Source organism: Phyllobates terribilis, unplaced genomic scaffold, assembly GCF_046119375.1.
Source record: "Phyllobates terribilis strain yellow unplaced genomic scaffold, ASM4611937v1 Scaffold_23__1_contigs__length_19252631, whole genome shotgun sequence".
Taxonomy (NCBI): Eukaryota; Metazoa; Chordata; class Amphibia; order Anura; family Dendrobatidae; genus Phyllobates; species Phyllobates terribilis.
The window spans coordinates 18,977,192-19,003,398 of record NW_027362783.1 but is presented as its reverse complement, the minus strand read 5'-3'; the positions used below and the strand labels follow the sequence as shown (position 1 = coordinate 19,003,398).

Below are 26,207 nucleotides of genomic sequence, written 5' to 3'. Positions count from 1 at the left end.
TTCCTTTTGAGGATGGATTTCTAATTTTGTTGTATTGTGTGGTAAGCTTCTCTCAGAGTGGGGTTGTTTGGGTCTCTGTGTTTTTTATTTGAGGTCGTTCTTAGGACCTTCCTTATAGCTTTACATTCCTTGTCAAACCAGTTGTTGGGATTTTCTTTAATCAACCTCTTGTTGCTGCATCTTTTTGGGTCGAACATTTCTGCCATGGCATAGAGTATGTTGTTAAGGTCCCTTACTGCTAGGTGTACGCCTTCTGCGTTAAGTTCATTCATGTAATTTTGGAAGCTCTGGAGCTTTTCCTTGATCTCTGGTCTGTTGATGGCATCTGTATATTTTGAGGCCAACATCTTGGATCAGTTGAAGGAAATAATAGTTTCCGACAACACATAGGGTATTACCGAATTCGGTAGAAATTGCACAATAAATTGTGGGTTCCATTTTTACCTATTAACCCTTGTGTAACTGACAAATTTGCAGCAAATACAAAAATGACATTTTTAGAACTAAAATGTTATATTTACACATCCCAATGTTATAAAATTCTGCGAGGCACCTGTCGGTTCAAAATACTCACTACACCCCTAGATGAATCCCTTAGGCAGTGAAGTTTCCAATATGGGGTCACCTGGTGGGGTTTCTGCTGATCTGGCACCTCAGGGGCTTGTCTCATGGACACACAATCTATAATAATAATAATAATCTTTATTTTTATATAGCGCTAACATATTCCGCAGCGCTTTACATACATTATCATCGCTGTCCCCAGTGGGGTTCACAATGTAAATTCCCTATCAGTATGTCTTTGGAGTGTGGGAGGAAACCAGAGGAAACCCACACAAACACTGAAAGAACATACAAGCTCCTTGCAGATGTTGTCCTTGGTGGGATTTGAACCCAGGACCACTGAACCACTGTGCTATTCAAACAATCAGAGTTCTAAAAGTCAAGTAGCGCTCCTTCCCATCTGATCCCTGCCGTGTGCTCAAACAGTAGTGTGCAACCACATATGGGGTGCTGCCATGTTCAGTAAAAATTGCATAACATATAATGGGATCCATTTTCTCATATTATCTCACGTGTAAATTATATATTTGGCACTAAAACAGTATTTTAGTGGAAAAAATAATTTTTTTTGTTTTCATATCTAAATGTTATAGTTTTGTGAATCGCCTGTAGGTTAAAAATGATCAATACACCCCTTTATCAATTCCTTGAGGGGTTTAATTTCCAAAATTAGTTCACTTATAGGGGTTTCAGCTGTTTGACCTGTCAGGGGCTCTGCAAATGCGACTTGGCATTAACAATCTATTCCAGACAAATTTATGCTTCAAAAATCACATAGCGCTCTTTCCTTTCCGAGCCATGCTATGTGCCAGTTTTTGTCACATATGGAGTATGTGTCATGTGAAAAAACAAAGGGAAAGGGAAAACGTATGTCAGCTCACCATGTAATAGCCAGACTCATCCAGTCCCAACGAAGTCTTGCAGCGGAGACGCCCAGGTCACGGGCTACCAAGGTTCAAGTAATGAGAAAGCAAGCAAAGATGTCTCCAGCAGGACCAGGGTTGTGTATATCTTGTTAAAACTTCACTTTTAATTTCAAATTATAAAAGCCAAGGATGAGTTACAGAATGAGCAATATAGCGGCTCTTAGGTACAGCACATTCCAACGCGTTTCGGCTAAACCTTATTCATGGATAAGGTTTAGCCGAAACGCGTTGGAATGTGCTGTACCTAAGAGCCGCTATATTGCTCATTCTGTAACTCATCCTTGGCTTTTATAATTTGAAATTAAAAGTGAAGTTTTACCAAGATATACACAACCCTGGTCCTGCTGGAGACATCTTTGCTTGCTTTCTCATTATGTGTCATGTGTGTGTCAGATGTGACAGACAGTCGCCCTGGAGTTGTTTGCAGAAGATCTCTTTGTTTGGCATTACAGATACCTTCTTAGCTGTCTCACTCTAGGACCCAGCGGCTACCTCCCTCCAGCTAATTGACACCCAGGCCTGGCTGTTTCAATACTTGCTGTTTGATAGAGGGAGGTGCCGGTGATATTCACTTGTTCTCTTGAGAAGGCTTGGAGCTGTTGCGGTCTGCTTACTTTCTCTTTTGTGCTTGAAGGACGTTAGGAATAATCTCTCTGAAGTCGGCTCAAGCTAGGTTACTTTTCCTCGTGTTTGTTTCCCTTAATGTCTTTAGTTGTTAGTGCTCATCCATCTTGCGTGACAGTATCTTCATGTTCAGAAGAAATTGCATAACAAATTTAGGGTTCTGTTTTCCCCTATTATCCACTCTGAAAATTTCAAATTTGGGGTGGGGATAAAACCATATTTTAGCAGAAAAAAGTAATTTTCATTTTCACATCCACGTTTTAAAAAGTTATGCGAAGCACCCATTGGTTCACCAAGCTCAACAAACCCCTAGATGAATTGCTTGATGGATCTAGTTTCCAAAGTGGGGTCACTTGTGGGGCTTTCTGCTGTTTTGGTACCTCCGGGGCTCTGCAAATGAGACATGATTTCTGCAATCCATTGTTGTCAAATTTACATTCAAAATACCAAATGTCGCTTCTTCCAAACCCTGTCGTGTGTCAAATAGAACTTTTTGACTACATGTGGGGTATCGCCTTGCTCAGAAGAAATTAGATAACAAGCCTTGCTGTCACCTTTTTTATATTACCCCTTGCAAAAGTAAAAATTTGGGGCTAAAGCAACATTTTCGTGAAAAAAAAAAATGAACATTTTCAATGTTGAGACCAAATGTTATCAAATGCTGTGTAGTAGTTGTGGATTCAAAATGCTCACCATACCTCTGGATAAAATCCTTGATAGGTATAGTTTCCAAAATGGGGTCACTTCTAGGAGTTTTCTGCTGTTTGGGCACCCTAGGGGCCATGGAAATGCAACATGATGCCCACAATTTATTTCAGTCAAATTTGTGTTCCAATATTCAAATGGTGCTTCTTCCCTTCCGAGCCTGGCCCTTTCTCCAAACAGAGGTTTCTGAACACATGTGGGATATCAGTGTGCTCAGAAGAAACTAGGTAACAAATTGTGGAGTTCATTTTCTTGTACTATTCCTTTTAAAGAAAAAAAATTGTGGCTAAAGCAACATATGGGAAATGGTGTTTGTACAGTATGACTAAGCTTTGAGCATATATACATTGAAAGTTCATCAAAATTATGATATTTTCACAAATAAACCCAAAACCTATCAATCTAAATTTACAACTAACAAAGTAAAATGTGTCACGAAAAAAACAAATCTCAGAATCACTGGGATACGTTGAAGTATTCCAGAGTTATTACCACATGAAGTGACACTGGTCAGATTTCAATTCTATGGCCAAGTCAATAATGTTAAAATTGGCTCGGTCACTTAAGGATTAAATTTCCCTCCTCCAGACTCGTTAACAGAACCAACATTTTTTTGGATGAGGGATGAAGAGTGCCGCATTCATTTATATTTGCATCTTTAAGACTCAAATACAAATGAATCTCTGAACGCGTCGGCACTTCCTGGATGTCACGGGTGTGTCGGAGGTGAAATACAGTTGCCCTGCAGTTAGTTTCAGGAGATCTCTACATTTGGCCTTACAGACATCTTCTTGAGACTGTCTCTAGGACCCATGCTGTGTTTCAGAGGGAGTTGCCGCCGATATTCATTACTCCTAGTGAAGTCTTCAGTAAAAGCAGTAACTTTTCCTCTCTGGTGTTTGAGGATGTGTGCACATTTTTCTGGAGTCGACTAAAAGCTAAGCAATTTCCTTTTTGTCTTTAGAGTTCAGTGGAGATTGACTAGTGCTCATCTCCTCCCTTCCCTAGCCTTAGTTTAACACCAGGGAAAGGGGGAAACAGCAAAAAGGTAATGGTAGTTACTAGCCCTGATGTCAAGGAACATGCTCAACCGGACACAGCAGGCCCCCTTTTTTTAGAAGGAGGTAACACAAGTGCAGAATGAAGATAACGATAAAGTAGGGAATCACAAAATCGGGGGGACCCTTGACGGGGATTGCGAGCTTACGTATTTTGGCCAAAATATTAACTAATACCTCATATGATATTTTTGCACTTTTTTTATCTGATGGGGCGCAGCCAGGCCCTTTACTGGTGACCTTGTGAATTAGGGGCTGGCACCTCTGTGATGCACGGATAGGGTGCTGGGCATCCCGCCTAATCGAATAGTAGGGGCGTGTAATAGGATGCTGGCTAGGCACAGTGCTGCATGTGTGTGACCTGCACCTTATTCAAAGTTTCATCTGTGTGCAGTTTTAGTGCTAGGCAATCACCCCCTCCATGGAGTGAGAGGATGAGAGTGATTGTTCATCAGCATTCTGCACCTGTGTTACCTCCTTCTAACAAAAGGGGGCCTGCTGCGTCCTGTTGAGCATGTTTCTTGACATCCTGGCTGGTAACTACTATTGCTTTTTTACTGTTTTCTAATTTGATTTTGGAATTTTTAAAAAAATCTGTTTACTGTTCTGGCTGGGCTCTTTGTTTTTAAAGCCAGGGAAAGACAGGGCGAGGAATGCGATTGGTTAAGAGCCAATATAGGGTTGATAGTTGAGGCAGGGTGACACTAGACCAGACTAGGAGGTCTCCACTCCCCCCTTTCCCTAGTGTCAGGGCTCCCTTTCCCTCTTCCCACTGTGTTGCACTAAGTCTTTCTCACACCTTGCGTGACATTATCGCTGGCCGAGCACATTTTGAAAGGAGAAAAAAAGTAGGAAACTGACACTTTAGGGGAGGGGGAGGTTTCCTCAGTGTGTTTTTGGGCGTGAACCTTTTTTTTTCCTTTCTCCTTTGGTATGGGTTCAGTTGCAGAGCTCGCAGAGCGGCTGCACATGCTGTCTCTGGAGGTGAATGATGTCCGCTGTGAGGTACAGCAGCAGCATCAGCGGTTACAGGTCGCCAATGTGGGGTCTCTGCAGGTAGGCCTGTCCAGCCTGAACCCAAAGTTTCCCTCCTGGACAGGTTTTCAGGAGGTAGGGACAATTTGTTTGTATTCAAGGAGACATGCAAACTGTATTTCAAACTTCATCCTTACTCCTCAGGAAATGAGGAGCAACAGGTTTGAATTGTGATCGCTCTACTGCAGAGAGATCCTCAGTCGTGGGCGCTTTCTTTACTGCAGGACTCGTTTTTTTTCTCCAGTCTGTGGAGGGTTTTTCGGGGCTCTGACCCTCATCTATGAGGACCCTGGCCGAGTCTACTTGGCTGAGTTTAGGCTACGTCGCCTTCAGCAGGGAATCGGTCAGTGGAAAATTAAAGTTCGGAATTCCGGAGATGGGCAACGGATTCCAAATGGAATGACTCAGCCCTTAGAAGTCAATTTTGTGAGGGGCTTACTGAAAGGTTGAAAGATGCCTTGGCAGTATATGAAACCCCTCAGTCCTTGCAGGCTGCCATGTCGTTGGCCATACGTCTTGATAGACAACTTTGAGATAGACAGGTGAGACCACCTTCTCCGGGGCCTTCTTGTGGGGGTTGTGTACCTCTGCCGGGGGAGCGGTCTGAGGGTGAACCAGTACTGGGGGAGGTGGAGGAACCCATGCAGTTAGGGGGTGTCTCTGCATCATACATCTCCCTGGAGATTCGCAAGATAAAAGGTGTATGTATTTGTTGTGGGAAAAAAGGACATTTTGATGGGACCTGTCCTTCAATTCCTAAACAAAAGGAGACTCAATTAACTCTTGGTAGTCTGGAGTTAGATAAACAAGGGGTGCATTTGAGGCCAAACTGCAGTTCCCGCTTTGTCCTGACAGCAGAGGTGGTGCTAGAGAGCAAAACCAAGAACATTTCTGTGTTTTTTGACAGTGGAGCCGGAGTCAGCATGGTTGATGCTGAGCTTGTGAAGACTCATGGTCTTGCTTGCTGTACTTTAGATAAACCTATTTCCATTCTTGCCATCGACTCGGCGCCACTTGCACAGAAAGCATTTACTCAGATTGTACATAATGTAAAACTGAGGGTGGGGTCAGTTCATTGTGAAATTATTCCTTCCTATGTCTTGGACAATCTTCCTACACCGATTGTTTAGGGTATTCCGTGGCTTGTTAAACATAACCCATTGGTGGACTGGCAAGCCGGGAAATTATTGAATGGGGAGATTACTGCCATGCAAATTGTTTAGATATTTCCCTTGCTACTGTCTCTACAGAAATATTACCTGCTTTTCTGTCTGGTTTTGAGGATGTTTTTTCTGAGAGGGGGAGTCAGGATTTTCCTCCTCGTCATGCTTAAAACTGTCCTATTAAACTGATCCCCGGAGCTTAACTACCGAAATCCAAACTGTATAATCTTTCTGGCCCTGAGAGATAAGCCATGAAGGATTTCATTGCAGAATGTCTGGAGAAGGGACATATCAGACCCTCATCTTCGCCCATGGCGGCAGGGTTCATCTTTGTGAAGAAAAAAGATGGCGGTCTACGTCCCTGTTTAGATTTCTGGGAATTACTTCAGATTACTTTCCACTATCCATACTCTCTCCCTCTGATTCCTGATTTGTTCAGTCAGGCTGTGGGAGCTAAGTTATTCTCCAAGTTGGATTTAAGGGGAGCCTACAATCTGGTTAGTTTCAGAGAAGGGGACGAATAGAGTTTGGTTATGCCTTTTGGTTTGACTAATGAACCTGCGGTATTCCAGCATTTCATAAATTATATTTTTCATCGTTTGGTGGGGAGGTTTGTTGTGGTCTATCTGGACGATATTTTGTTTTACTCACCTGATTTTGAGACTCATCGGGGGCATGTTAAGCAGGTGCTTCACATGTTAAGGGACAACAAACTTTATGCCAAACTGGAAAAATGTGTTTTTGCTGATCAGGACGTGCAGTTTTTGGGGTACTTGTTGTCGTCTTCAGGTTTTCGGATGGACCCGGAGAAGATCCATGCAGTCCTTGATTGGGAACGTCCTGAGAACCTGAGGGCTTTACTTATTTTTACTGGAAATTCATCCAAAATTACTCTGTAATTGTGAAACCCCTTACTGACATGACTAAGAAGGGGTTTGATTTTTCCAAATGGTCGGATGCCTCAGTTCAGGCTTTTTCTTCTTTAAAGAATCATTTTGCCACTTCACCTATACTCAGTCAACCCGATGTTTCCCAAACCTTTACTGTGGATGTTGTTGCGTCGGATGTCGGGATTGGGGCTGTGTTGTCTCAGGGTCCGTCCTCTGGTAAATGGCGTCCATGCGCCTTCTTTTCTAAAAATATTGTCTTCGGCTGAGAGAAATTATGACGTGTGTAATAGGGAACTTTTGGCGATCAAATTGGCTTTCAAAGAATGGCGACATTGGTTGGAGCGGGCTGTCCATCCTGTTACTGTTATTACTGACCATAAGAACCTGTCATATCTCCAGTCAGCTAAACATCTCAAACCTAGGCAAGTCAGATGGTCCCTGTTTTTTACTAGGTTCAATTTTGTTGTCACTTTTCGTCCAGGGGTCAAAAAATGTCAAGACTGATGCTTTGTCCCGGAGCTTCCCTGGTGGTAGTGACCATGAGAACCCTGCCCCGATATTACAGAAAGGGGTAGTCATTTCGGCACTGTATCCTGAACTGGAGGGTGAGGTGTTGGAGGCTCAGGGGGACGCCCCTGCCTCCTGCCCTTCAGGAATGGTTATTTGTACCATTAAATCTGCACCACAAAGTAATTAAAGAGCATCATAACTCTGTGCTTGCTGGGCATCCAGGTGGTAAGGCAACCGCGGACCTCCTCTCTCGTCGTCATTGGTGGCCGGGGTTGCATCGGGATGTGATTGAACACATAGCTGCTTGTAGTATTTGCGCGCGTTCTAAGGTTTCGCATACCCGTCCGTCTGGTACTCTTCTTCCGCTACCTATTCTTAGTAGGTCATGGACACACATGTCCATGGATTTTATTACTGACCTACCGGTTTCTGCAGGCAAAACGGTGGTTTTGGTGGTAATAGATGGAGATAGAGGTTCAGTAAAATGGTTCCCTTTGTCGCATTGCCTGCACTTCCAAATCCCAAGACACTTGCTCAGATGTTCATAAATGAGATTGTGAAGCTTCAAGGGGTTCCCTCCGATGTGGTGTCAGATCGGGGGACCCAGTTTGTTTCCAAGTTCTGGAAGGCATTCTATTCTCGACTGGGGGTGCAGCTGTCCTTTTTTTCTGCCTTTCACCCTCATTCGAATGGTCAGACCCAGCGTGTCAATCAGAATTTGGAGACCTACCTAAGATGTTTCGTCTCCGAAAATCAGGAGGATTGGGCATCCTACTTACCGCTGGCAAAATTTGCCATTAATAATCATCGTCAAGAATCCACTGGCAGGTCACCGTTCTTCGGTGCATACGTTTATCACCCACAGTTTGGTACCTTTAGTGGGGGAGGAGCTTCAGGAGTTCCTTAGGCGGAATGGTTTGCTTTGCCGCTCTCCTCGGTATGGCAGGGTGTTCTGAGTAATTTAAAGATCATGGGAGACAGGTATAAAAGTATGGCTGATAGAAAACGCTTGCCAGGTCTGGACCTGAATGTGAATGACCTTGCGTGGTTGTCTACCAAGAATATAAGATTGAAAGTTCCTTCTTGGAAGCTGGAACTTAGGTTTATTGGTCCCTATAAAATAAACCGCCATCATTAACCCAGCAGCGTTTCGTCTTGAACTTCCTCAGGCCCTTAAGGTCCACAATGTGTTCCACAGGTCCTTATTCAAAAAGTATGTGGAACCTCTTGAGCCCTCACCTCTACTACCTCCCCCAGTAATAGTTCGTGGTAATCTGTGTTGCACAGCTTCTGGATACCCACAGTTGCAGTAGAAACTTCACAGAGCATATTAGATGGGATAACAAACTTTTACTTCTCAGAACATGAGGTAAAAGAAAAAACGCACAGTCACCCAGTACTGCACCAGGAAGTAAGAACAAAAGAGAAAATACAAGAGAAACTTTTTTTCTTTTTACAATACAGTAAACAAGGAAACTTTACACAACATCGCCATCTACTCTCAGATCAGCACAAAGTCCTCCTTCACACAAACAAAGAAGTCCACAACTGTTGCATATACCAACAACCTTTCTCAACAGTAAGGATTTATTCAGTCAAACTCAATTTCTTCATTAGTCTCTGATGTTTTTCAGCATTCAATGCCTGTGTGAAAATATCTGCTGTCATATCTTCAGTTGGACAATATTCTAATTTCAGGATTCCTTGTTCCTGATGGTCCCTCGAGAAATGATACTTCACATCAATGTGCTTGGTTCTTGGGTTAACTCTTTCCATCTGAGCAAGAACAAGACATCCCTGATTGTGCTTATTTATTTTTGTTGGTTCCAACTGTGCCTGTCCTAGGTCTGTTCGCAATTGTCTTAACCATAGAACTTCTTGACTCGCATGTGCTGCTGCAACATATTCTGCTTCTGTTGACGACAGCGTTACAATTGATTGTTTTTTACTAGTCGAACTAATTGGTCCACCTGAGAGAAAGAAAAGATAGCCACTGGTAGATTTTCTGTCAGTTGGATCTGCAGCCCAATCTGCATCAACGTATCCAGTTAAAATGCATTTATCATCACTTATAGGCAGTTTCAGTTTAACATTGCTGGTTCCTTACAAATAACGTATTACTCTCTTCACAGCATTCCTATCCGCTTTATTTGGCTTGGACACTTTTCTACTCAGAATTCCTACTGCTGCTGCAATGTCAGGCCTTGTAACAGTCGCTAGATACAGTAATTTTCCTATCGCCATTCTGCACTCTTCATTATTTGGTAACACATTTTTCTTACTACTCATCTCTTTAAGATAATTAGTTTCCATTGGAGACTTTGCTGGTTTTGCATCCTTCAATCCAAATGTTTTGGTTATGTCTTGAATCATGTGATTTTGATTAAGTAGGAAACTTCCATCTTCTTCTTTCTATCTGTATTCCTAAGTATTGTTTCACATTTTCCAAGTCTTTGATCTCGAAATGTTGATTCAGGATTTTTAGTATGTCCTCTTTATCCCTTTCTTTTTCAAAACAAACTAAAATGTCATCAGCATATATGAGTACATAGATCCATGTGTCCATTAGTCTTTTTGTGTACAGGCAAGGATCAGCTTTGCTTCTTTTAAATTTTTCATTTGTGAACACCTCCGTGATTTTATCATTCCACGATTTAGCAGCTTGTTTTAAACCGTATATACTTTTCTGTAATTTGCAAACCATGTTTGGGTTAATTTCATCTTTGAATCCTGGAGGTTGTTCCATGTAAATATCTTCTGTTAAACTTCCATTCAAAAATGCTGTCTTTACATCCAGATGTTTCAGTTCCATTTGTTTCATTGCTGCAACTGCAAACAAAGTTCTTATTGTAGTATGTTTGACAACTGGAGCAAATGTTTCATCATAGTCTTCTCCATATTTTTGAGAATAACCTTTAACTATGAGTCTTGCTCGGTATCGTTCAGCTGTGCCATCTGTTCAGTACTTTTACTTTAAAAACCCATTTACATCCTATAGCTTTTCTTCCTTCGGGTAATTCTGTTAGTGTCCATGTTTTTGAGTCATGCATGGATTTTATTTCTACTTATGTTGCCTCTATCCATTTATTGGCTTCTTCTTCAGGAAGTCAAGATATGTCTTCCCAAGAGGTAGGCTTATAAATTTTACTTGTACTTGCCTTGTATGAAAGGCGTATTGGTGGTTTTCTACTTATGTTGCCTCTATCCATTTATTGGCTTCTTCTTCAGGAAGTCAAGATATGTCTTCCCAAGAGGTAGGCTTATAAATTTTACTTGTACTTGCCTTGTATGAAAGGCGTATTGGTGGTTTTCCTTTGTTTTCTCTTATTGAACGTCTTGGTTCTGTGTCTGTTTGTAGTTGTTTCTCTTCACTTTCAGTATTCTGTTTTTATTACTTTCAACTTCTTTTTCATCAGATATTCCTTCAGCTATATCATTGCTGTTTTTCTCATTTTTTGTTTCCAGTGAAATCATAGTGTCTTCATTTAGATCCTCAATGAATGTCACACTGTTACTCACCATAATTCTGTCTGTTTTGGGATCTAGGATTCTATATCCTTTGCAATTTTCACTATATCCAACAAATATTCCTTCCATGGACCTATTTTGAAGTTTGGAACGTTTTCCTGTTGGAATGAATACAAAAACTTTTAAATGATTTACACTTGGTTTCATACCTTGCCACAGTTCATATGTTTTTTTTTCAGTTTTCTAGAAAAAGTCGGTTCTGTAGATACAGTGCCTACAAGTAGTATTCAACCCCCTGCAGATTTAGCTGGTTGACACATGCGGAATTAACTTGGCATTGTGACATTTGTACTGTAGATCAGCCTGGAAGTGGGAAATGCACTGCAGCAAATTTTGTTTGTTTTTTTTTTTTTTTTTTTTTAAAAACGTTAAAAGTTAATTCAGAGTGTCATTTATTATTCAACCCCTCAAACCACAAGAATTCTGTTTGGTCCCCCTAAAGTATTAAGAAGTAGTTCAGGCACCAAGAATAATGAGCTTCACATGTGTGGATTAAAGATCTCTTTTGCCAGCCTTTTCTGACTATTTAAGACCCTCCCCAAACCTGTGAACAGCACTCAGACATGGTCAACATGGGAAAGACAAAGGAGCATTCCAAGGCCATCAGAGACAAGATCGTGGAGGGTCACAAAGCTGGCAAGGGGTACAAAACCCTTTCCAAGGAGTTGGGCCTACCTGTCTCCACTGTTGGGAGCATCATCCGTAAGTGGAAGGCTTATGGAACTACTGTTAGCCTTCCACGGCCTGGACAGCCTTTGAAAGTGTCCTCCCGTGCCGAGGCCAGGCTTGTCCGAAGAGTCAAGGCTAACCCAAGGACAACAAGGAAGGAGCTCCGGGAAGATCTCATGGCAGTGGGGACATTGGTTTCAGTCAATACCATAAGTAACGTACTCCACCGCAATGGTCTCCGTTCCAGACGAGCCTGTATGGTACCTTTACTTTCAAAGCGTCATGTCAAGGCTCGTCTACAGTTTGCTCATGATCACTTGGAGGACTCTGAGACAGACTGGTTCAAGGTTCTATGGTCTGATGAGACCAAGATCGAGATCTTTGGTGCCAACCACACACGTGACGTTTGGAGACTGGATGGCACTGCATACGACCCCAAGAATACCATCCCTACAGTCAAGCATGGTGGTGGCAGCATCATGCTGTGGGGCTGTTTCTCAGCCAAGGGGCCTGGCCATCTGGTCCGCATCCATGGGAAGATGGATAGCACGGCCTACCTGGAGATTTTGGCCAAGAACCTCCGCTCCTCCATCAAGGATCTTAAGATGGGTCGTAATTTCATCTTCCAACAAGACAACGATCCAAAGCACACAGCCAAGAAAACCAAGGCCTGGTTCAAGAGGGAAAAAGTCAAGGTGTTGGAGTGGCCTAGTCAGTCTCCTGACCTTAACCCAATTGAAAACTTGTGGAAGGAGCTCAAGAATAAAGTCCACATGAGACACCCAAAGAACCTAGATAACTTGGAGAAGATCTGCATGGAGGAGTGGGCCAAGATAACTCCACAGACCTGTGCCGGCCTGATCAGGTCTTATAAAAGACGATTATTAGCTATAATTGCAAACAAGGGTTATTTCACAAAATATTAAACATAGGGGTTGTATAATAATTGACCCACACTTTTATGTTTAAAATTTAATAAAATTCAACTGAGCAACATAACTTTTTGGTTTGTAAGATTTATGCTTCTGTTCATAAAACCTACTCTCGTTTGCAGTTTGAAGGCTCTAACTTATTTGCATCTTATCAAACCAGCTAAATCTGCATGGGGTTGAATACTACTTGTAGGCACTGTATGTAGCTGTCATTGCTGCTTCACCCCAATATTTCTCTGATAGTTTGGAATGTGTCAGCATGCACCTTATTATTTCAGTCAGAGTTCTGTTTTTCCTTTCTGCTACTCCATTTCGTTCAGGTGTGTAAGGAACAGTCTTTTGATGCTCTATACCATTTTTTCTTAAGTAGTTTTCAATTTGGTGTCCTGTGAATTCACCTCCATTATCACTTCTAATGACAATTGGCTTCCTCTGAAATTTGTTATTCGACTTTGTCACGTAGTCTACTAGTTTATTGAAAACTTTGCTTTTGTTCTTGATCAAGTATGTGACTGTGTATCTTGAGTAGTCATCTATAAATGGATGTCTGTGTCCTAGATGTCTATGCCACATGTGAATACAATTCTTGTGATCATGTGTACACAACTTCATCTATTCCTTTAATGTGTAATGATATAATTGTTCATCTGCCTTGACATTGGTTATTACCTTGTTTCCTGCAAGGATTGTACACTCATCATCTTTGAATTTTACAGTAAGTCCTTTAGCAGTTAGACGTTTTACAGATAACAATCCTCCTTCTAATCCTGGAACATATAACACATCCTGTACAAGTATTTTTGAATCATGCCCAAACTTGTTAGAACAGTTTAGCATTCCCTATCCAACACCTTCTGCAGTTATTGTGCTTCCATCTGTAAGATAAATGGCTTCCTTCTTATTTAAATTAAGTTCAATAAAGAAATTTTTATTACTTGTCATGTGACTTGTTGCTCCTGAGTCAATAAACCAACCCAACGATGATTTCTTATCAGTCACTTTAAATGTGCCATTCCAATTATTTTCACATGAATCAGAAATTGTGTTTTTCACCTTCTGTGTATTCTCTTTATGATGTAATTTCTGTTGTTCTGCTTTCCATATAGTACAGTCTTTCTTTAAATGTCCTTTTTTCTTTTCACCTGAAATATTCTCTTGTCTCTTTATTATAGGGTCTTTTTGATTCTGTAGCTTTAAGAGCATTTCCATAATCTTTTTCAGTAGAAGAATCATTTGTTTGTTCTTTCCTTCTTTGATATTCATCTATGAGTCTGGTCTTCACAAACTCTAATGTAATGTCTGTTTCAGATCTTGTCTCTAGTGCATTTATCAAAGCAGTATATGAATCCTGTAAACTGCACAATAATATTGCTGCTACATGGCTTTCCTTAATATCTTCACCAATTGATCTCAGCTGTGATATCACTTCCATAATAGAGAATATATGCTTCTGTATGTCATTGTCTGCACTTAGTCTCATACTGTAAAGCTTTCTTAGCAGAAATAACTTGTGATTTAAGCTGGGTCTTTCATGTAGCTTTCTTAGTGCTTCCCACATTCCCTTTGCTGTATCCTCATTCCTTATGTGGATTAATTGAGCATCATCCACTAATAGGCTGATGGTAGCTCTTGCTTCTCTATTTTTCTTATCCCATGTCTGATTATCCTCATCAGGTCTAACTGTAGTGATTACTTCCCATAAATCATCTTTAGACAATAAGATTTCTACTTTGAACTTCCAGAACTGATAATTCTCATTATTCAGCTTAGCTACTGTGAGTTTTAGCTCTGTGCTACTTGTCATCTTTAACTTGTCTTACTTGTTTGGAGAGAATTGTACTGAAGAATTCTTCTGCATTCACCAGGGTCTTGCTGAGAGTTCTGGTGTCCTGGGTGTCTGGGGTCCTCGGTGCCTGGGCCCATAACCTGTTGCACAGCTTCTGGATACCCACAGTTGCAGAATAAACTTAACAGAGCAGATTACATGGGATAACAAGCTTTCACTTCTCAGAACATGAGGTAAAGGAAAAAACGCACAGTCACACAGTACTGCACCAGGAAGTAAGAACAAAACATAAAATACAAGAGAGACTTTTTTCTTTTTACAATACAGTAAACAAGGAAACTTTACACAACATCTCTATCTACTGTCAGATCAGCATAAAGTCCTCCTTCACACAAACAAAGAAGTCCACAACTGTTTCATATACCAATAATCTGGCATTTCAGATTTCAAGGATTGTAGATTCTTGTCTCCAACGTCGTTCTCTACAATACTTGGTGCACTGGAAAGGCTATGGTCCAGAGGAGAGGATGTGGGTTTCTGTGTCAGAGGTTGGTTCGATAATTCCACACCTCTTATCCTGAGAAACCTGGTCCTGTGTGTCCGGAGGCCACTCATAGAGGAAGGGGTACTGTCACGGGTGTGTCAGAGGTGACAGACAGTCGACCTGCAGTTGGTTGCAGAAGATATCTACATTTGGCATTATAGACATTTTCTTGAGGCTGTCTCTAGGACCCAGCGGCTACCTCTCTCTGGATAATTAACAACCTGCCTGGGTGTATAAATACCTTCTGTGTTTCAGAGGGAGTTGCCGGCGATATTCATTACTCCTAGTGAAGACTTCAGCAACAGCAGTACTTCCTCTTCTCTGGTGTTTGAGGACGTGTGCACATTTGTTTGGAGTCATCTAAAAGCTAAGCAATTTCCCCTGTTTGTCCTTCCTTTTTCTTTTTTGAGTTCAGTGGAGATTGACTAGTGCTCATCTCCTCCCTTCCCTAGCCTGAGTGTAACGCCAGCGAAAGACAGGGCGAGAAACGTGTGCGGCAATTGATTAAGAACCAAAATAGGGTTGATAGTTGAGGCTGGGTGACACTAGACCAGACTAGGAGGTCTCCACTCCCCCCTTTCCCTAGTGTCTGGGCTCCCTTTCCCTCTTCCCTCTGTTTCGCACTAAGTCTTTCCCACACCTTGCGTGACACTGGGTGAGTTGAGCTCCAATCAGCTCCCTGACCCAATGTGCAGAGATGTGCTCATGCTGCTGATGTCACAGCAGCGCAATGAGGTCATCTCAACACCCTGCTGACGTCATTGCAGAACACCATGAAGAAGGAAAAGCAAAATCCTGCAGCAGGTAATGACTCATAGAGCCAAAGATACTCGGGGGAGCCTTGGTATGGAGAATAGGGTGGGGACCACAGTATGGAGAATGGGGTGGGGGCCTCGGTATGGTGAATGTGATGATCCTTAGAATGGCGAATAGGGAGGAGGGCTCGATATAGATAAGGGGTAGCATGAGGGTGTTCGCTATGGAGAAGGGGTAGCATGAGGGGGCTTAGTATGGAGAAGGGGTAACATGGGAGGCTTGGAAAAGAGAATGGGATAGCATGGGCAGGCTCAGCATGAAGAATGGGGTAGTGTGGGGGCCTCAGTGTGGAGAATGATGTAGCATGAGGGGCTTGTTAAGGAGAATAGGATAGCATGGGGGCTTGGTATGTAGAAGAGGTAGCAAGAGATGAGAAGGCTTGGTATGGAGAAGGTATATCATAGTGGGGTTTGTCATGGAGAATGTGGTAGCATGGGGAGGCTTGGCATGAAGAATGGGGTAGCATGAGGGGGCTCGGTATGGAGTATAGAGTTGCATGAGGGGGCTCGGTATGGAAAATGGGGTAGCATGGGGCCTTGGTATGGAGACTGGAATAGCATGAGGGAGTTCTGTATGGAAAATGGGGTAGCAGGGGTAGTATTCATGTGGCATTATAATGACAATGTTATTTTTAATGGTACCATTTCTGGATGTGATGTAGAAGACCGGAAAAGACGAAAGTCTGCAGAGACGAACTGTGGATGTGAAAAATCATCATGGAGTCAGGTACTTAGATCTAATGTGCATTTACATTGGTCAGTTCCAGCCTTTAAATGATCGCTGATCTGCTATAAGAAGCCGATCAGCAGTCGCATAATAACCTGTTTAGACAGGATGTAATTTTGCTTTCATGTGCACAGAATGAATATTAACATGATCATCCTGTGCACAAAGAAAAGCACTGTTCTCAGCAGTACATGTGTACAAAGGACATTTAAAGGGAGTGTTTCTGTTAGAACCCTCCTGTTTGTTTTTTCCATCTTGTGTTTTGCGGTCACGTGACCATCTGCCTTTATATTCCAGCTCCGCCCTTTCGGCTGTGCTGGATTCAGTGTTTGACTGTTTCTCTAGCCAGGTGCTTCGGTGCCTTTCTCTGTCAGTTCACTTGGTCCTTCTGGGACCTTTGGTACCTTTTTGTCAGTTTGTCTTTTGGTGTTCTGCTTCTCTGTTTAGGAGGTGTCCCATTTTTTGTCCCAGTCCTTAGTTCTTTTAGGGACCCCTCCCCTAATGCTATAGGTCTTCGTTCAGACTAGCCGAGGACTAAGGCGGATCTGTTCGCTAGGAACAGGCAGCCCGCTACATCGTAGGGATTCAGCTTAGTCTTACTGTAGGGACAGCTTTCCCCTATCTTTCCTTAGTTCATGTTGCAGATCATAACAGTTTCACTCCCAAAATGCCAATTAATTTGCATACCCATTTCTATTGGAGACATAGCCCAAGTTATAATTTATTATTTAATTTTTTAGATGCAAATGAGGGCGCTTATGTGCACCCTTGGCTTGGCTTATTATTTCTTGTTGGACAATTACACCCTACCAATTTCATATTAAAGTCAGTCCCTTTTCTTGATTGACAGAGGTCCTTTGGTAATGCTGCAATATTGTACTCATTAATGTGCAGAAACTCTGAATAATATCCTTTGCTTCTATGATCAAGAAGTTGAATAAATAAAGTCCACGTCTCCTTTATACACGGAAAGTGTACATGTGACTACTCCATACTTCAGAGAGACGAACCCTTTGAATATTTACTCACTGCCAGAACAATAAGACATGCGGTTTTTACAGTGCTCCACTAATAAGCTCACGTTTATTAAGTTTTCTCGAATCAGATTGATATATTGATGGGCATAATCAATTTGATCTTTCAACTTTTCTCCCAAAAACTGCAGAATTTCTAAAGTAGACCAATGTGTATCCAGGTGCCGGTGGAGCAGATGCCAAGAAGCTGACAGGACCTTGTCATATTGTTGAGTGGAAAAAGCTTCAAGAATATGGTTTGGGAGATCACCGAGGCCTACTATATACAAATTCAGTCCATGTAACTCTTCTAACAGTTTGGAGGGAAGGTGAGCTTTCACGTGCTCATAGGGATGAGCTAATGAACTTTCTGTCTGTTTTGAGGAATCCACAAACCTGTATAAAAATACTTAATGTAGAATCTTTGTGCACTGGTTTCTGATTTCTTCAGCCTCATTGCGAATGTTATTTACATGTCCAAAGTCAAAAGAAACAGGCTTTGCTTATCTTTCAGGTGCATTTATTTTTTACCACAGCAATCCAAACAGGAGATAGGTGGATTCCACAAGGGAAGTCCCAGTCACCCACTGAAAGCCAAAAACCTCTACGTTGTTGGCCGGGGATGGATCAAGCTTCAATAAGAGCCTTTGTAAGCAACCAGCCAGCACCTTTTAAAAAGGTCTAGTGCTAATCAGTCCAGAACCCTGAAGGACCAACTGCGGATGCATCTACAGTAGTGATGAGCGAGCGTGCTCACAACTGCTCGGCACTCGCCTGGACATCTCACTGTTTGAAATGCTCGGCGAGTACTTCCTGGATGCTCGGGCGGGAGCTCGAGTCCCTGATCCAGATGTTTGACGCTATTTAAACAGCGAGTAAACATACGGGGATTGCCTGCCAGTCACTGAAATGCAGCAGCCATGCTGGTTGTGGCATGACAGTGATTGGCTGGCCGCATAGCATCATCAGGTTTATATAAGAACCACTAAGCCTATGCTCGTCACAGTCTACCCTTCAGACAGGCAGGGTAGGGAGAGCTGCAGCTGAGTGAGGGAGAGAATTGGCGGTTTATTTAGTGAAGTATTCCACAGAAATATATATCTAAACTGACAGACCTTCTAATAACTAATCGAGATGCATATCAATTCTGGTGAGAGCAGGAGTTAGGCAGGCATAGTTTGTGGATAGCGTATAGAATAGAATATGGTCCATTGCACGTTCTGTCTGCTGCTATTACTGATATCCATAGCCCTAGATATCAGGGCTAATATTCCTTTTGCTCTGAATCCTGATTATTTGCTTGAAAAGCAATATAATACACCATATTTACTACTCCATTTGCTTGTTAGCAGCATTTAGCCAGCTTTGTTTGATTTTAGTAGCATTGCTGTATTGTGGAAGCAGAGAAACCATCATCTCAGGTGATCCGATAATAATGCAGTAATAATCCTGACTTTTTTGGAAACGTGACAAGTATTATACTCCATTTAAAGTCTGCCAGCTGTGTGTTGTTCAAACCTATTCACACTTGGTTGCTGACCAATGCCATGCCAATAAGGCCACTGCCTAAAACCGTGATCCGATATTACTGCGGTAATAATCCTGACATTTTTGGGAGCATGCCAAATATTAAACTCCATTTAAAATGAGCAAGGCGTGTGGCAAGGGACTGGAAAGTGGACGTGATGGTGATGGTGCACGCTAAGGCCGAAGACTTGGGCAAGCTGAAATTGTGCCTGCTGAGGGAGCACAACAAGCACCCACATCATGTCGCTCTATCTTCCTGTCCCACTTTGTGGATGGCCGCAGACACCACTATTGAAGCCAGAGCAGTGTGAAAAGGTTGCTGGTTGGATAGCAGATAATGCTTCCAGTTTCTTTGCCACCACCACCACCCTGTCTTTCACACAGTCCAGTCTCAGTAGCTGTGAGTCTGGACCACATATTTCTCACCCTGATCCTCGTTCCTCCCACCATGCCTGGTGCCCAGTGACAAGTGGTTCCAAACTTGGGCAGTCCGAAGCGCTGTTCACTTTTCCATTTATAGATTAAGGCCTCTCACCCGGCCCTCTTCAAGCCGTGCAAGAGGAGATTGCATGTAGCAGCCACAGTCACATGAAGGCGACGGTGGGAAAGTGCAATCACTGTCGCAAGAGGTGAGTGATGATGATGAGACACAATTGCCAGCAAGTCAGGAGGAGGCCCAGGGTGTATACGTGGAAGATGACGTGGTGGAAGATGAAGTCACAAACCCAACCTGACAAGGTGACATGTGTGACCTGTCATTGCACACTTGCAACCACCTCCATCAGCGTCCACGTCCTTGTTTCAGCGCAGCATTCAATTGTCCCTACCCCAGTCCTTTGAACGCAAGTGCAAATAAACTGCCACATTTCTCAAATGCTTGCACTTGAAATGTTGCCTTTTAGGCTCATGGAGATGGAATCTTTCTGCAACCTCATGGCGGCAACCGTCCCTCGGTAATCGGTCCCCAGCCACCACTATTTCTCCTGGTATGCCGTCCCCACCTTACACACGCACGTGTCAAAGAGCATTAGCCGTGCCCTCACCAACGCAGTTACTGGGAAATTTCACCTAACCACGGACACGTGGACAAGTGCCTGTGGCCAGGGACGGTACATCTCACTGACGGCACACTGGCTTAATATAGTGGAAGCTGAGACACAGTCGGACCCTGGGACGGAACAAGTCCTCCCGACGCCAAGGATTGTGGGCCCTGGGTCAATCCGGGTTGCGTCCACATTCTACAGCTCCTGCACCTCCTCCTCCTCTTCAGCCTCCATCTCCAAAATGACCACATCAGTCAGAAGCTGGAAGCACTGCAGCACTGCCTCAGCCAAGCAGCAACAGGCTGTGCTGAAGCTAATGTGCTTAGGTAACAAACTGCACAACACTGCACAGTTGTAGATAGCTGTAACAGAGCAGGCACATCTGTGGCTGTCACCACTGAACCTACAGCCAGTCATGTTCGTGTGTGACAATGGCTGGAAACTGATGGCAGCTCTGCGGCTTGGCAACCTCGCACAGGTACCTTGCCTGACCTATCTGCTCAACTTAGTGGTGGATCTGCCTGAGCAGTTTCTGACAGTATGCCGCGTGTTTGCCCATTTCAGAAAGTCACCTACAGCTTCTCTTGACCTCGCCGTGCTTCAGCAGCTTCCAGCTCATCGACTGGTGTGCGATGTCACCACGCGATGGAACTCAACGTTTCAGATGTTGGTAAGGACTTTTGAGCAGCAGAGGGCAGTAGTTGAGTACCAGCTTTAACACGTCCGTCGGAATTCAGGTCAGCCTCTGCACATAAGAGCTGATGACTGGGCATGGATGTCTGACATCTGTGCTGCACTACAAAACTTTGAAGACTCCACCAAGATGGTGAGCGGTGATGACGCGATAATTAGCGTCACCATCCGTCTTCTCTGTCTACTGAAACGCTCGATGCTCACAATTAAAGAGGAGGCATTACAGGCAGAGCACGATGAGATAGAGCAAGGAACTATACAGGGTGATGCCACACAACCCAGCCTCATATCAACGCGAATTGGGTGATAATGAGGAGGAGGAACAGGAGCTGTTTTCCTACACTACAGACGGTACTACCCACACAACAATCAAACCGTCTGTTCAGCGTGGATTGCCTGAGGAGAGGGAGAACGAGGAGGAGGACCAGGAAAAGGATGAGGATGGAGAGCATGGACATTCTTCCTCTTGGTCAAGACAGGGAAGTCTTGGCTGTTGGCAATCTGGCACACATGGCTGACTTTATGTTCCGCTGTCTTTTCCGTGACCCTCGCATTGTATGCATTTTTTTCAACACTACTTACTGGTTGGTCACACTTCTAGACCCATGCTACAAGAAGAACTTTTTATCTCTTCTTCCCGTGGTGGAGAGATCTAATAAAATGTTGCAGTACCAGAAGGCCCTTGTTGAAGAATTCTTAAAAAAATTCCCATCTCAAAACGCTGGTGGCAGATGTCACAGTTTGTTGGACAACCAAGGAGTACAGGCGAGGGAGACACAAATACGATGCAGCAGAGACAGGGGAACACTGTCAAAGGTCTGGGACAGTTTTCTCATCCCCTCCCAGCGCCCAGGCCCTGATGCGGAGTACTCTGACAAGTAGGGAAAAGTTTTGGAAGATGCTGAAAAAGTACCTTGACGACCGTACCAACGTCCTCCATGATTCCTCTGTGCATTATAACTATTGGGTATCCAAGCTGGACACGTGGAATGAACTGGCTGTTAGAACCCTCCAGTTAGATTTTTCTATCTTGTATTTTGCGGTCAAGCCCTTCTGGCTTTGCTGGACTTCAGTGTTGTTTGACTGTCTTTCTAGCCAGGTGCTTCGGTGCCTATCTCTGTCAGTTCGCTTGGTCCTCTGGGACCTCTAGTACTTTTTGTCAGTTTGTCTTTTGTTCTCTGCAACAACTTCTGTTTAGGAGGTGTCCCATTTTTGTCCCAGTCCTTAGTTCATTTAGGGACACCTCCCTTAATTCTATAGGTCTTTGTTCAGACTAGCCGAGGACTAAGGCGGGTCTGTTCACAAGGACTTGGCAGCCCGCTACATCGTAGGAATTCAGATTAGTCTTACTGTAGGGACAGCTTTCCCCTATCTTTCCATAGTATACGTTGCAGATCATAACAGTAAGTCCAGACAAAAAAAAACAAAACTAAAAGGAAAGAAATTCGGTGATCAGTATGGTTTCCGTCCAGGATTTGGCTCAGGGATTGTCTCTGGAGGTGGCCGAGCTTCAGCAACACGTGAGTAGCTGTCCTGGAGCGCATTTTGTCGAACCCAAGGTAGGACTGCCTGATGTTTTTTATGTTAAACAGCAAGATTTTTTTTCCTTTAAAAATGCTTGTTTGTTATATTTTCGTTTGAGACCAAGATCCTTTGGGAATGAATCACAGCGCATTGCTTTTATTATGTCACTTCTGCGCAAAGAACCACAGGGGTGGGCCTTTTCTCTCCAACCTAATGATCCGTGTTTAAGTTCTGTTGAAGAATTTTTTTCTGCTATGGGGCTATTATATGACGATCCTGATCGAATCTCATCTGCTGAATCAGAACTTAGACGTTTGAATCAGGGGTCTGATGATGTTGAAAATAATTGCACACACTTCAGGAGATGGGCCTCAGAAGTTAAATGGAATGATTCTGTGTTGAGATGTTTATTTCTTGCTGGTCTGAGTGAAAGGTGTAGCGTCGGCGTCCCTGCCTCCTGCTAGGCAGGGACGCTGTTCCCCTCACCTCTCCTCTCCGTGCCCGGCGTCTTCCTCCCGCTCTGCTGGCAGCGCGCGCTGCTTCCCGGCCACGGTGCTTAGGGCGCGCTCCCCCTCTCTTAATGGGGCCGCGCGCGCCGTCCTAAGGAGTCCCCGGCCAATGGCCGGAGGACTTCACCATATATAAGGCACCTCCTCCAAAATAGAGGTGCCCGAGCAATGCTGTTGCAAAGCCTTCACTCTGCTTCAGTCCTCAGGTCCCGCTACCAGTTACCTGCCAGTCACCTGCCAGATTCCTGCTTGATACCTGCCTGATATCCGCTTACCTGCTTGCAAGCCTGCGGTCCGACGGTCTGCCTTCCGACACCTGTCAGTCTGTCTATGGACCAGCCTGCCGGCTCACCTGGGAGCGCTCACCTGCTACCTGCCTGCTAGCCTACCTGGAGGCTCTGCCGTCACTTGCCGTGACCACCTGCCTGTCCAGAGACTCTTGCCCGCTCACCTGGGAGCGCTCACCTGCTACCTGCCTGCTAGCCTACCTGGAGGCTCTGCCGTCACTTGCCGTGACCACCTGCCTGTCCAGAGACTCTTGCCCGCTCACCTGGGAGCGCTCACCTGCTACCTGCCTGCTAGCCTACCTGGAGGCTCTGCCGTCACTTGCCGTGACCACCTGCCCGTCCAGAGACTCTTGCCCGCTCACCTGGGAGCGTCCTCCTGCTACCTGTCTGCTAGTCTACCTGGAGGTTCTGCCGTCACTTGCCGTGACCACCTGCCTGTCCAGAGACTCTCGCCCGCTCTCCTGGGAGCGCTCACCAGCCACCTGCCTGCTGTCCTTCTACCCAGAGACTGCCCCTGTCACTTGCCGTGACTACCTGCCTTTCTACCCAGAGACTGTCCCTGTCACTTGCCGTGACTACCTGCCCTTCTACCCAGAGACTGTCCCTGTCACTTGCCGTGACTACCTGCCCCTCTACCCAGAGACTGTCCCTGTCACTTGCCGTGACTACCTGCCCCTCTTCCCTGGGAGCCACCCGCTTCCTTACAAGGACCGCCCCCTTGTATAGTTGCTCAGAGGTTCCACCTCCCAGACCCGTTACAGTTTGCTCGGGCCATGGAATCCGGTGGCACCCAAGCTCCCTTGCTCTCGGACCTATGTCATGAACTGTCCCGTCAGAGGTCCCAACAGGAGTCCATCCTGAGTCACCTGCGGAATGTCAACTCTCGCCTGGACACTCTGACTGCTCCACCAGCAACCACCACTAGTGTCATGACTCGCAACCCGGCAGCGCCGCTGCCCACCAATACCATGGTATCCTGCCCCGGACCCCGGCTTTCTGCACCTCCTCGCTTCGGAGGTGACTCCGCTCAAGCTCGGGGCTTCATAAACCAGTGCACCCTGCACTTTGAACTCTTGTCCCACCAGTTTATCTCCGACCGGTCCAAAGTAGCCTTTATCATGTCCCACCTTACCATGGAGGCTCTGGCTTGGCTAAATCCTCTATGGGAGAGAGGAGACCCCCTGGTGTCCGACCTGCCAGCCTTTCTCACGGCTTTCCGGAAAGTCTTCGACGCACCCGGACGGAAGACCTCATCCGCATCGTCTCTGCTACGCCTCCGTCAAGGAAATCTCACCGTGGGCCAATATGCCATACGGTTCCGTACCCTTGCTTCGGAGCTGGCCTGGGATAACGACGCTCTGGTGTCTGTCTTCTGGGAGGGTCTGTCCGGCCGTATTAAAGATGAACTCGCCGGTCGGGACATTCCTACCACTCTCGACGACTTAATAACACTTGCCACCCGGATTGACATCCGGTTCCAGGAGCGCGCCAAAGAGGTCACCCGTGAGAGGAGGTTTCCACGTCTAGCCCCTACCTTCCAGAAACCCGTCACTCCCTCCGTTACTCCCCAGGCACACTCACCTGAGCCTATGCAGGTCGACTAGACCAAGATGGTCAAAACCCGTCAAGACTTACGCCGTGCCGAGGGGAGCTGCTTCTACTGTGGCAGTAAGGAGCACCGGATCCGTTCCTGCCCAGAGAGGTCGGGAAACGCCTGTGTCTGGGATCGCTCAGAGAGGTCGCCCTAGACAAAAGTAAACCCTCTCCATCCCTGATGCTGTAAGTCTCTATCATCTGCGGAGAGAACCGCTATTTCTAACTGGCTCAACTTGACTCAGGAGCTGCTGGAAATCTCATCTCTCAATCCCTGGTAGAGAAGTACCGCATTCCCACCAAACCTCTGGCCGTACCTTTATCTGTCGCCGCCGTGGATGGGGGCCTCTTACCACATCCCATCCAACTCATCACCGAATCTCTAACTCTACAGGTGGGAATGCTGCATTCTGAGAGCATCTCCTTTCATGTTCTGCCTGGACTCTCTCACGCACTCTTGCTAGGCCTACCTTGGCTCCAGAAACATGCACCCGTGCTTGACTGGCAGACCGGAGAAGTCCTTCGCTGGGGACAGGACTGCCATAAGACTTGTCTAGTTCCCGTTCATCCTGCTCGTCCTTCTCCTACTCCAGTCAATCTACCCGGTCTACCGGTTCCCTATTGGTCTTATGCGGATGTCTTCAATAAAAAAGAAGCAGAGACATTACCCCCTCATAGACCATACGACTGCCCAATCGACCTGATACCCGGCTCTACTCCTCCCCGTGGGCGTATCTACCCTTTATCCGCTGCAGAGACCCGGTCCATGTCAGAATATATTGAGGAGAATCTGGCCCGGGGATTTATCCGGAAATCTACCTCCCCGGCGGGAGCAAGCTTCTTCTTCGTCAAAAAGAAGGACGGCTCACTCCGTCCATGTATAGATTATAGAGGCCTTAACCAGATTACAGTGAAGAATAAATACCCCCTCCCGCTCATTCCTGAATTATTTGACCGTCTGAGGGGGGCTAGAATCTTCACCAAACTGGATCTCCGTGGGGCGTATAACCTGGTCCGTATCCGTCAGGGGGATGAGTGGAAGACGGCATTCAACACCCAGGACGGCCACTATGAGTACCTTGTAATGCCCTTCGTTCTCTGTAACGCTCCTGCCGTCTTTCAAGAGTTGGTCAATGACATCTTCCGTGACCTTCTCTACTCCTGCGTGGTGGTGTACCTGGACGACATCTTGGTCTTCCTACTCACCGGAGGGATGTTCGTCAGGTCCTGCTCAGGCTCAGGCAGAACCACCTCTACGCTAAATATGAGAAGTGCATCTTTGAGCAGACCTCTCTTCCATTTCTGGGTTACATAATCTCTCAGACCGGCCTACAAATGGATCCTGAGAAACTGTCTGCCATCCAGAAGTGGCCCCGACCAGAGGGGTTGAAGGCTATTCAGCGGTTCCTGGGCTTCGCCAACTATTACCGCCTCTTCATACCGCACTTCTCTTCCCGGACTGCCCCTATCTCTGCTCTCACCCATAAGGGCACTAATCCCAGAAGATGGGCGCCCGAAGCTGAGGAGGCCTTTCTTTCCTTA

The 26,207-nt window shown here is 45.0% G+C and overlaps 1 pseudogene; it reads right to left on the bottom strand.

Annotated features, from left to right (window-relative positions):
* Positions 1-17,232: 17,232 nt before the first annotated feature.
* The window catches only part of LOC141176276 (protein MMS22-like), an 85,682-nt pseudogene continuing 76,707 nt past the window's right edge, over positions 17,233-26,207 (bottom strand).